This window comes from Desmodus rotundus, chromosome 8 (genome assembly GCF_022682495.2).
Source record: "Desmodus rotundus isolate HL8 chromosome 8, HLdesRot8A.1, whole genome shotgun sequence".
NCBI classification, from domain to species: domain Eukaryota; kingdom Metazoa; phylum Chordata; class Mammalia; order Chiroptera; family Phyllostomidae; genus Desmodus; species Desmodus rotundus.
Window position 1 is genome coordinate 8,154,967 of NC_071394.1, and position 12,688 is coordinate 8,167,654.

Here is a 12,688-nt window from a genome sequence, read left to right on the forward strand (position 1 = left end):
GTATTGAAGGATATGGAGAGATTCTTACAAAGCATGAAAAGTATGAAATTGGCACCAAAATCCTTACAGAACTCCGAAGTCAGGGCGGTTCCCAGAACCAGAGAACAGTTCTCAGGTGTGAGCTTGCTTGTGCCCTTGTCAAGAGCAGAAACAGTCCTGGACTCAAGTCTCAGCCGACAAATGTTTCAAGAAATCTTGTAAAATCCTATTAAAGTTATCCTCACAGTCCGATGCTGAATTCCCGACACAGTCTCTTGAAAAATCACCACCAGCCTTCATGCTCCTGCATTTAAAATAACTTTCTTCTGTTTCCTAAATGTCACTTCAAATAAGCTGAAAAAAGTATGCTTTTGAGGCAAGAAATTACATAAGAACATGAGTTCTACTGTTTGCATTTAATATTCCAACCAATTGTTAATGTTTTAAATAATCATTGCACAATTTAAAATTTTAGTAATGCTTTTGGAGTCCATGGAATTTAATTCTTCCATATCCCTTGTAAAGTTTTTTTTTTCAGTTATATTCAGTTTATATATATAGTTTTTCTTTTTGAATTAATGTTATTATTCATGACAAAAGAAACTTCCATAGCCTGGTGGAATAATACAAACCACAGCTCTCCCACCAGTTATGTAACCTCCTAGGAGCTGATCTTTCTGAGTCTCAGTCTATTCATTGATACTAACGCTACCTCTGCAGGGTTTTACTGAGGGTTAAGGTAGAGAATGTAGACAAATACTAAATAAAGATCTGCTGGATCTTTCCCATGGTCCCATCGCAAAACAGTTGGTTGGAATGATTTTGCAAACAATTTGCCTGTCTTGCTTAAAGACCAAGTATGAACTCCTTAGTAAGACATACAAGGTCGCACGTGATCTGAACTCCATGTGTTTCTCTAGTCTCATCCAGGTCTTTCCCCATTCCCCACCTGTCGTCACTCTGCTTTTAAAGGAGCAAGTGGAACTACCTGCACCCAGGCCTCCCCTCTCCAGGATACCCTCCCAGGATTTGGTTCAAGTGTATGTCCTCCTGAACACTTGGAGTCCCCACATCCTCCAGCCTGGGTCAAGTGCCCATCCCACATGTTCTCTCAGGACCATGGGCTTCCCTAGAACACAACACTTATCATTTAGTTTTGCAAATATCCTTAACACTCATTTCCTCCATTAACTTACAACCTTCTCAAATAAGGATGTAACATAACCTTATACTTACCAGTCAGTCACTGTTCTAAGGTCTTTCCCTATATAAATCCTTTTTATTATTACAACACCTTATGAGATAAGTGTTTTCAGCCAGTTTACAGGTGCGAGAAACAAAAGAAGAGAAATTAAGTGATTCTCCCATGAACAAATATATAGTAAGCCACAGAGCTGGCTCTGTTACCTTCATGCTAGAACAAAGAATTCTGTTACAAGAAGGAAACTGAGATCCAAGCAAGGGTATAACTAGATTTAGACCAAAGTCCACACTGTCAAGATTTGTTAAAAAGAAGGCAAATAGCTAGCAAATAAAATCTAGAGTTTGGAAAAACCTCTTACCTCAGCGTCATGAATTGATTCTGGAATAATGGGGCTTTCACTGTCTTGGGGACCAGGATACCTGAATTTTTCTGTCTAGTTGGGTAACCTGTCCCTTGACAGACTTTAGTCACCTCATCCTTAAATGAGACTAAAGGATGGGTGGACTTGGAAGTTCTTCCAACATTAGGTGTTTATATTCTGTGATTCCAACAGAAGAGTCCCAAGTCAGGGACTTGTGCTTGCTGCCCTTCTGTCCGTCGCTGGTTGTCTTCTTCTCATCATTCCTGTCCTATCAAAACTGTCAATACAGAGCAGTGGCGAACAGCACTGACTCTGAAATCCTGGCTTTGTGACTTCCAAGCAACATGATCTTAGAGTTTACTTAACTTCTCGGTACATCGGTTTTTCCTGTCTGTCTCCAGTCTGTCTCCACTACTGGGAAGAGAACTGATGTATTATTGTTTAATTGCCTGGTGCCATGGGAGGGAAAAGGAAATTAGTTTGCAGAGTTTTACCAAGTCACAGTGCATTATTATTTTTAAAAATCCTAGCACAGATAAAGCATTGGGCAAAAATAGGTTTACAGTTGTGAGTATACAGAACACAGAGTTTATTCTTGTGTTATTATTTATTAATTATTGTATTATTTTTCACAAGAACAACTGTAAACCTACTTTTGTCCCACCTTGTCTATGGAGAGAAAGAGAAAAAGAGAAATAGGGACTCAGGTGTATTGTCAAGTTTTTTCAGGTCTATCTCCAACTTTTGAGTCAATGATTGAGTGCACCAGCTGTCAAGAGAAAATATGACCAGTCACCATGCTAGACTCACAGTAGGTACTCAATAAGTATTCACTGAATTAAAAGCCAGCTGTTACCTCATCTGTAGAAAAGGAATCAGAACCTTTTAAATACTTGAAATCGAGATACTGCATCACATGATTTTGCAAATTCTTAATACTCTGAAAACTGTAAAATCTCTAGTCCAATATTTATTCTCCTGCTTTGGTATGTTTCTGGTTTATGTTTGGCTCTGATTTTGTAAAATTCCATCTCGTGACCCCCCCTCCCATTATCTAACTCTATTTAGTGTTGCACAAAATATCTGGTCTGGGTTTGAGGTGGGGAGAACATACTGCTCTTTGGTTTGCCAAGGCAAATCACTGCAGCTAGTATTTATTAAAAAGTTGTTAAGAAAAAGCACTCTGCTAAGTAAATTGCATGATTAAACCCAGGTACTCTGCTAAGCAAACTATATGTAGTGGCTCATTTTTTCTACAGCCCTCTAATCCCCATTTCATAGGTAAGAAAACATGCTGAGAGATTAAGCAGCTTGTCCAACGTCACATACTTTGTAAACAGCAGAGTTGGGATAAGAACAAAGTTCATCTGATTTAAGAGCCTGGGTTTCTAATCTCCTCAGCCTCTGCCATCCAGTTATCCAGTTGCAAGCAACAGGGACAGACTCTGGCTAATCTGAGCAAAAAAAAGAAAAAAATCATTAGAAAGATTGAAAATGAGTATAAGAAAGAAACCCAAAGAACTAAAAAGGAGAAGGCAGGAATTCCTGAATCCAAGAAGTAAGGACTGACAAACACTGTTTTTCAGAGAAAGCTCTGGAATTGGGATACAAGAGATGTCCTCTATAACAAGATATATGAAGACCATATGGCCTATCCCTCGACCACCAAAAGCTACAGGGTAAACATAATGCCAAAACATGTACCTCTATCCTCTCACTGTACTCAGCAAAACCCAAGTTCAAATCCTTCCTTTACTTAACAGGATTGGTTCTGGTTTGAATTTGGTCTTGAATCTTATTTTCCCATTTATTAGCTATGTGTCTTAGGGAATTTGTTATACCTCTTCAAACCTCAGTTTCTCCATTGGTGGAAAAGTCTAGCACCCAGCCATACACCTAGTTTATAGGGTTGCTATGAGAATTCGATTCAATAGTGAATGAAGAGCTTTTGGCACAGCACCTGGGACACTAAAGGAATTCAATAAATATCAGCTATTACTACTACTACCAATGGTACTATTATCTCTCAGTTAGTAGGAACCAATGTCAGCCCCTCCTCTGAGCACCACAGAACACCTATGGGCAGAACTAAAAGTTTTCAAGTGCTAGTCCACAATCCAGCACTCACTAATCTGCAACAAAATGAGAAAAATAAGTACAATGAAGTTAAGTTTTTGTGAAGTTAAACATATTCACTTTTTTGGTGTTTTTTCTTTATGAATTTATGGTGATAGGCTATAGCAGTTGTTTAGGTTTTTAATGTATTTATGTATTTTTTTAATTGCCAGATTAAAATGTTGTCATCCCTATGTCTGCCCATCAGTTTTCTCCATAATCTTACTGGACTGTGAATTCAGGAGTCTGCACACACCCCTTCATGTGCAGCATTTCCAGATGCCTATCCATGGTATCAAAGAGTCGTCACTCCCTGTTTCTTTGCCCTTGCACCTCCTTGCTTCATTTTTCTCAGAAGCATTATTGCTCTGTGAAATTATACATTTACTCATGTGTCTGTTTATTATCTGTTTTCCTCCTTACATGTGAGTTTTGTGATATCAGAAACATTTTAAATTCATACCTGCATTCTTAGTTGCAAGTACAGTTCCTGAGCCATGTTACATGTTTATTCCAAAACAAAAAACAAACAACTGTAGTTGAAGGGCCCTGGGCTTTAGAGCAAGATGGAGCTCCTGTGAATACCAGCTCTGCTGCAGTCCTCAGAACCTTGGTTTTCTTATCTGTAGAATGGCCATAAGTGTTATTGTGAGAGCTAAGGGAGAAAAACAAAAGCAGAGCTTCTGTATTTAATGGTCTCCCACTCAATTGATAGTATATCTGCCCCTGGCTTAACTTTAGCATTGTTCCAAAGTATTTTTCAAGTTTGATGTCCTCTTGCCTTGAAATAAGGTGCTACCCTGTATAGGGAACACTTTTTAGTCCTATCCTCCTCTTTGGAATGCATCAACTCATCCTGTACTTTGACATCCCACTGCTGCAACTGGAAGGATCAGAGAGGGTGCCTCAGGAGTGTGGATGCAGAAAATTCCATCACTTAGTCACAGGAGTCCAGAAAGACCCAAGGTGACTATGGTGGTGACAGGTCTGCCTTGTTCCCTGATGAGTCCCAAGGCCAAATGCAGTGTCTGGATCATGGAAGACACCCCCATCACTGCTGAACAGTGAATCTGATTGGCTGGGGTTGAGCAAAAACAAGAACACACAAAAGTGGAACCTAAACCCCATGGGAACTGAGCCACTAAAGAGAAAAAAGAGGGCTCTGGAGGAGGAATGTGATCGAAGCTGTACAGTTCAGAGGTAACTCAGTCAAGAGTCCAGGCTCAGGTTCACCTTAGCTGTGTTCAGTGTCCTCCCTTCCTCTCTCATTTAAGCATTACCTGGGAGCTAGGGGTGCTAACATTCTTACAACGGTGGGGACGATGGTTCTTTATTGCCTGGAGATTCCGGCACTATCCATCACTCAAGACAGACCCACTCACATTGCTGAGAGAAAGGAGCCCTGAAAAGCAGACAAAAAATGGCCAACTAATGGCCAACTAATCAACCATCTTGAAGATTACCACTTGAACTACAGCCAAATTGATTCACTAGCTTTATGCAGCCCACTGCCTGGAATTCCCTTCAACCAAGAACATTTGGTGTGTGCGGCTGCCTGCCACCTGAGAAAGTGACTCATTCGCTTTCTGCCTCCCTGTGTGATACACAGACCCAGCTGCTGTGGTGTTTTCTCCAGGCTTAAGAGTGAACATGAATGAGGGAAAAACTTGGGAAGCTGCTAAGGATTAAAAATTTGGCCTAACTTTCTAATGGTGTAACTCACTTTTAATTAAAGGGAAAAAGAAAAAACATAAAGAAGAAAAGCTATATCATCAATTCATCCAGATGTCATTTGCTGTTCAGTTGTTAATGCTCACTTTTTATTGCACTGAAAATTCCCAAGATGTATTTTGACATTATTTACCCTGCTTTGTAATTAGAGTTAGCAAGTCCTGCATCTTTTAACACGAACGTGTTCTTTAAATACCTGCTGCCATGTTGAAGGCTTCCCTTGGGAAACCTATAATTATAACTTTTACTGTATTATGCTGCTAAGTTTATTTTAGATGAAAAAAATCCTTTGGCTCTTGGGTCATAGTCTCTGAAAACAGGCTGTGAGAATGCATGAGGCTATGAAGACTAAACAAGAAAAGGCCGGCACATCAATTTCTTTTGTGATGCCAATTTAGTGCGTTCATGGCTCCACAGTGCAGGAAAAAGACTCTGCCAATTTCAAGTATCCAGTGGGTTGAATGGTGGCCCCTTCACAGGGTATGTCCATGTCTTAACCTCTGGAGTCTGTGAATGTCACAGACTGGAAAAAGGGGTCTTTGCAGATGTAATAAAGTTCACTGTTTCAAGAGGAGATCATCTTAGACAATCTGCATGAGTCCTAGAACCAATGACACGGGTACTGGTAAGAGACACCCAGAAGGAGACACAGGGGAAAGAGGAGGCGGTCATATGGAGATGGAGGCAGACACTGGAGTGATGCAGACACAGCCAAGGAATGCCTGGGGCCTCCAGAAGCTGGGACGATTGAGGAAGGATCCTTCCCTAGCGCCTTTGGAGCAAGGTGTCAGTGTGACACCTTGATTCAGACTTCTGGACTGCAGAACTGTGACAGAATAATTTCTATTGTTTTAAGTCACCCATTTTGTGGTAATTGGTCACAGCAGCCTTAGGAAACTAATCCCACAGCTAAGTGATCTTTGGCATGTTGTTTCACCTCCCTAAATCACCTTTTCCTCATCTGTTAGATGAGGACGGTAACGCCTACCTGCAGAATTATAATGGCAATTAAGCCTAATAGAATATAAATAACCTAGGGCTTAGTAGGTGTTCAATAGCCGGTAGTTGTAGTTATCACATTGTTTTTATGAATAGTATCGATTTCACATTCCCTGAGATCTGCTATAAAGGATGGGACTACTTTTTTTTTTTTCTTTTCTTTTCTTTTCTTGTTATTCCATTACAGTTGTCTGCATTTTCTCCCCATCCCTCCACCCTACCCCAGCCAAACCAACCTCCCTCCCCCACTTCCACCCTCCCCCTTGAACATAATTAACAAGAGAAGAAAGCAAACAAAATATAACCAGAGACATTGAAGTTAAGAACAATCTAACAATAGCCAGAGGGGAGTGGGGAGGGGCAGTGGGAAGAGGGGTTTATAGGAGCTACTATAAAGGACACAAGGACAGGACTACTTTTAATGCAGAGTTTAAGCTATTGAAGGTTTGCATGTAGGTTTTTTTTTTTCCAGCGGCCTCACCCTATACTGACACCCATGATAAATCGTAAGCTGAGTAAATATTAAACTAAAGAAAGTGGTCAAGGAAGCAGATATAATTAAGCTGGTGTTACAGTCTATTAACCTCCTTCAGAGGAACAAAACAATGGTCTTTCCATAAAAGAAACTCAAGTTGAACCGCAGGCTGGAAAATCTGAGAATGGTCTAATTTCATTAGCCAGTCAAGTTTCTCCTCTCGATAAACTCCAGCCTACTTAAGACCAATGAACTCTCCATTTCAGGGAAAAATCTGAGTTTTCCCATTTTCTTGCCCTCCTGACTTCTCCAGACAGTTATTCATCTTTTTATCACTATTATTACCCTCCTTCAATTATAATCCATGCTCACTTCTCATTTCCACCACTACCATCTTAGTTCGGGTCCCAGAACTGTGCCCTGGCTGACAGCTACAGTGTCTTCACTGACCACATTCTTCCATCTGTCTATAGCCAGAGTCAATAAGCCTTTAACTTTAACAACAAAACCCTCCAGGCCACCTAACGCCTCCAATGGCTTCCCATCGCACTTGGAACAAACACCTAAGCACTTTGCCCTGGACTCGAAAACCTAACATGACCTGGGTCTACTCACTCCCCACTTCTCTCCATAGACTCTGTCATCCCGGCCTTCTTTCTGCCCCCCAAACACTCTGAGCACAAGCACACACCCTCTTTTTAGCCTTGTCCTCTGGCAGTGTCCCCATCTCCACAGCAACCCCTTCTCTTTCCTATGGCTGCCCCTCCCTGACCTGCAGATGTCATTTTCCTGTCACCTCCCCAGAAAGGCCGTCCTTGACAATCAACCACTTTCAATGCCATTATGCTTTTCAATCTTCTCCTTTCTGTTCATCACCAACTCAATCAGTGTGTTTATTAATTTGCTCACTTGGTTTCTGTCTGTCTCCCTCTATAGAATATATACGTGGAAGGAAAAGCTTTCTCCATTTTGTTCCCTGCTGTGTCCCCACTGCCTAAAATAGCATCTGGCTCATCGAAGATGACCATAACTATCTATAGAATGTTCAATGACTATTGACTTGGAGCAGCAGTTCCCGACAGAGAGTAATTTTCTCCCTCAGGGATACTAGTCAGTGTCTGGAGGTATTTTATGTGATCACGTCTGAGGTGGGTATTACTGGCAGCTAGTGGCAGAGGCCGGGGATGCTGATAAACACCCTACAAGGCACAGGACTGGCCCACAATGAGGATTTATCAAATCCAAATGGTGAGTACTGTCCAGGTCGAGAAACCATGATTTTTAGTCCACAAGGTGTCTACCAGGCACCATACAAAGTTCCAAGGACCCTGAAGAAAGAACACTCAGTGCTTGACACAAAGGCTTTTACGAAGAAAAAGGACAACATAGACAGTAACTAGAGTTTTAGGAGGCGACTCATAGTGTCTGGGACACCTAGAAGTTTAGGAAAGATTTACCAGAGGGGCTCCTAAGCTTTCCCCACTGTACCGGGTTTTCCTTAGCTTCCATTATCTCATCCATGTACTACTTGTTCTGGATGTATACAATATTTTTCTATAAGTCCACTCAGTTTTATATTTTTAAAGATTTTATTTATTTATTTTTAGAGAGAGGGGAAAAGAAGGAGAAAGAGAGGGTGAGAAACATTGATGTGTTGTTACCTCTCATGTGACCCCTACTAGAGACCCAGATTGCAACCCAGGCATGTGACCTGACTGGGAATTGAACCAGTGACCCTGTGGTTCACAGGCCTGTGCTCAATCCACTGAGCTACACCAGCCAGGGCACTCAGTTTTCATCTACATATGTTTATGTTAAATCTTTGATCTCACTAGTTTTATATGGTTGTATTTTTCTATTAATGCACTTCTTTTTAAACAGCTTTATTGAGATACAATTCATATATCATACAATCCACCCATTTAAAGTGTGCAACTGACTAATTTTCAGTGTATTCGCAGAGTTGTATAACAATTTTACTCACTGCTAATTCATTTTGTAAAGTGTTCATCTACATGTTCCCTGCAGGCATTTTGCTGGCCAACAGGGGTGGAAAATACTTCCCTTTTGGAAACAATGCTTGGCCCCCAGTCTCCGAGGTACAGAACAAGGCATGAGTATTTGGGCTTCTCCTGATGCATTTGGCCTATGGTTTGGACAGACAGAAATGAATCACAAAGGGTTAAGTCCTAAGAAGCAATACTGTAGGACTTGGTGGTTTGTAAAGAAGCCTGGGGTCAGGAAAACAGTCGTGAGCAAAGTGTTTAATTTGAGATCTCTGGTGCACAGATCATGGTGAGAAAGCCTTGGAAAGAATCAGAGGCTGGAACCTAAAAGTGAGAGCAGAGCCTCTCTTGGGGTCTGTTAATATCAGGAAGACGCTTACAGCAACAGGGAACAGAGGACTCAAGCAAGACAGACCAACCCCAGGCTCAGTGCCACTCTGTCTGGCCAGCCTGCTGGAGTCAAGGGTCCATCCAGGTCTTCTGACTGCATGTCCTCACTCCCCTCATCCTGCAGCAAGGTGACAATGCCACATTCCCTAGGAGACCAAGACCCACCTCTTAGCTGCCTCCTTCATCATCCCTGTTTACAAGAAAAGCTTGTAACAGCTCCATTCAGATGACCAAAAAAATTTACAAGGCAAAAGCAGTACACTCAACCTTTTGATGTGAAAATACGGATAGAAATGGCATGACTTCCATACTGGCATCGTTTGGACAGAGAGGGATGTCTGATGAGAGATCAAGCCCTCTCTGGAGTAGGAGGCGGTAGGAGAGGCAGTATGATAAGCATCACATAAATACAGAGATGGCACATGGAGCTCTCATTTCTGTTCTTCTGACACCAGACAGTCTGTTGCTATGGAAATCATTCTGTCACTTCCCGAATACAGCTTTCCTTGCAGAAGTGCAGAACAACCAGGCAGTCAGTATTTGGGGCTTGAACCTGGTCAAGAGAGGTTCCGTCCCACATAGAGCAGAACCTCTCACATATCTGACTTTGAGTCTTCTGACTTCGTGATCAAGGATTTTGTTACATTAAGGTAGATTTAAAAAATGGTTTCCTCTTTACTGGCAAAAGCACCTCCATCAGTCTTGTCTCCTCTCGGCCATTGAAAAGATTCGTGATGCCACATTTGCCTGAAAGCACCCAGCACCAACTAAGGGTCTGTCTAGCTCATTTCTGTGTCTAGGGAACGGTGCTCTTAAGATGCCTCAGAGCCATTTGGAGACAAGGAGGCATCTGGTTGTCTTCCAAAAACATTTATTTGATGTACATCTAGTTGAGACTGCTAGTTCCCAGGCCATGCTCAAGGTGTCAGAGAAAACACAAAGATGAACTCAGCCAAGCACTTGTTTCAAAGTGTGTACACACCAGTGACAGCAACAAACCTTGTGAACTGTGCTTCCAGTTAACAGGTGCTATCTGTGAGATTTCTGATTGGGTCTCACAAGATTCCTGAGGTAAATAATACTGCAATTAGTATCACCCATCCAGTGAGCCTGGGAAAAGTCAAGCCAATGCCTTTGACTCCAAATGCCTTGCTCACAGCACACTGGACATCCTCAGAGAGACACGGTGCCTGGCAGAACAGGGTCAAAGCCACAGGAGAGTACAACCATGTGGCTTTGGGATATATATGGGGAAAAATCACATGTTCTAGAAGAAATCAGAATGACTTCATGGAGGAGGGAGTATCTGATGAACTGAAGGTTTGAAAGTGCATATGAGATTCCAATATCAAGTAAGGAAGAAGTTTGCTCTAAAGGCTTCCCACAGTTTTACAACCATGCTTTACCTAATGTGGATTAAGTGTTAAAAATGTTACCTAAAGGATGGATCTTCAAGTCTAATGAAAAAATTGATGATCATTGAATTGCTTTCCATACTTGTTAATATTTATTTCTTAAGAAGAAAAAAAAACTATGCTTAGAAAAGAAATAACTGATGATAGACCTATTTTGACCTTGATTTTATGTATTTGGTGCTTTACTCATTGGATAGAGAATGGATTTTATAAGGTCAAGACAATTAGCTGGTTCATACAATCTTGCATAATCTATATAGACAATAGGTTTTTGCCATCCCCAACCACAAATTCAAATGCAAGGGCAAATACTTTTTGGACATCACAAAGACCATGTACACTACTACCTTTAATTCACATCAACAAACTATATTGTTTCAGTGTCTATATTTTGTCTTAGTACAGGATTATTCATACTGTAACAGGGTGCAGCCAAGAGGGGGGGCCTGAATAGGGATTTGTAATGGGGTCCAGAACTCAAAGTGTCCAGGAAATATTAGAAAAATGTGTATATAGGATGTCCTCACCCCCACAAGCCTGAGCTGGGGGAAGGGACACGTGGAGCAGGGCCATTGGGAGCTGTTTTGCATAGCAACAGCTGTGCAGCTAACCTCTGGAGTGGTCATTTAACGTATCTATAACCTTTAACTGGTTTCATAGATATGTTAAATAGCTGTGGCCATGCTTTGAGCCAGAGGGATGGAACTGACTTCCACCCAAGATGTAACTGGGAGGCAACTCCCCTTTGTTACAGCACCTGTATGAGAGTTTGGAGAAGATTGGCTCCATGCCATGGGGCCACACCTGCCCAGACTTACTATGGCAGCCCAGTAAAGCTGGAAGAATAGGGAATGCTGGGAGGTGTAACTGATGGTAGGAGGAGTCGGAAATGGGGCTGCAGAGGAAGACTGGCTCTGGGATTTAAACCCAGGCGCGGCTTTGGCGGAGTAGGAGGAGAGAACCAGGCAGCTTTGACAGAGTGGGGATCCCGTGGCGGCAACACAGCTGATGGTGTTGGGAGTTTGAATCACAGACTTCTACTTCTTTTCCTGAGATATGGTACCCCAGACTGGGCAGAGGGAGAAGGAAGGACTGTGCATCTGTGGGTATTCCAAAGGACTTTAGTATTTTAATGAAGACATTAAGTCATTACTCTTAAGTCTGTATAACTTTTAAATAAATAATTCCTTTCCTTTTCACCAATCTCTGGCATTGAGAGACGTTTTTCCTCTGGCGGCAGGCAAGGTGAACCTAGTAGGATGGGGGGGGAGGACACCCAGAGAGAAAGGGGAGGTCCTTTTGGTAATAGCATATCATTCACTGCCCCGCCCTTCCCCCTCCACCCCCCCCCCCCCCGCCCTGTGTCTGTTCTGTAACAATACTCATGGAATTCTTAAAACCTAACGTATCTCCATGATGCAAATTCTCTTCTGGTTCACCAAGGGGGAGAGGGGTGCTTTGAGTCTCATAAATAAGATGCAAGTGTCCCACCAATCTGCTGGTACCTATCACTTCCCTTTTGGAACCAATGAGTATTGAAGAACGATGATGTTTAAGACACACACACTTGATGTTAACCAAGCACTCATTAACACAATCACAGCTCTGGATAAAGGGTCATGAGCAACACAAACACTGGGGCTTGATGAGGTCACTTGACTCCCCAAACCAGGACTACTCTGTCTGCCAAGGTTGTGGGGGGAAAACATTGTCTCAATGGCTTCCATCTGCAGAGAGGTTGCACTTTAGAGGTTACCGATTTTTCTACAATGTAGAGAGTTCTCCAGAAGCTTGCTGGTAAGATTTAGCAGGTTAATCCCCTTGGGGCATGAAATAAGATCTTCATGGTCTGGTTTCCTCTGGGACACAGCAGACCAGAAGCATCAGAGAGGCAGGACTTCTCAGAAAAGTCCTGACAATGTCACCCGGTGACAGCTAACAATGAGAGAAAAGGAATGTCGATTAGAAACTAAAATACTCTGTCCTTTGTGTGGCAAGAGGCACAAAAGGCCT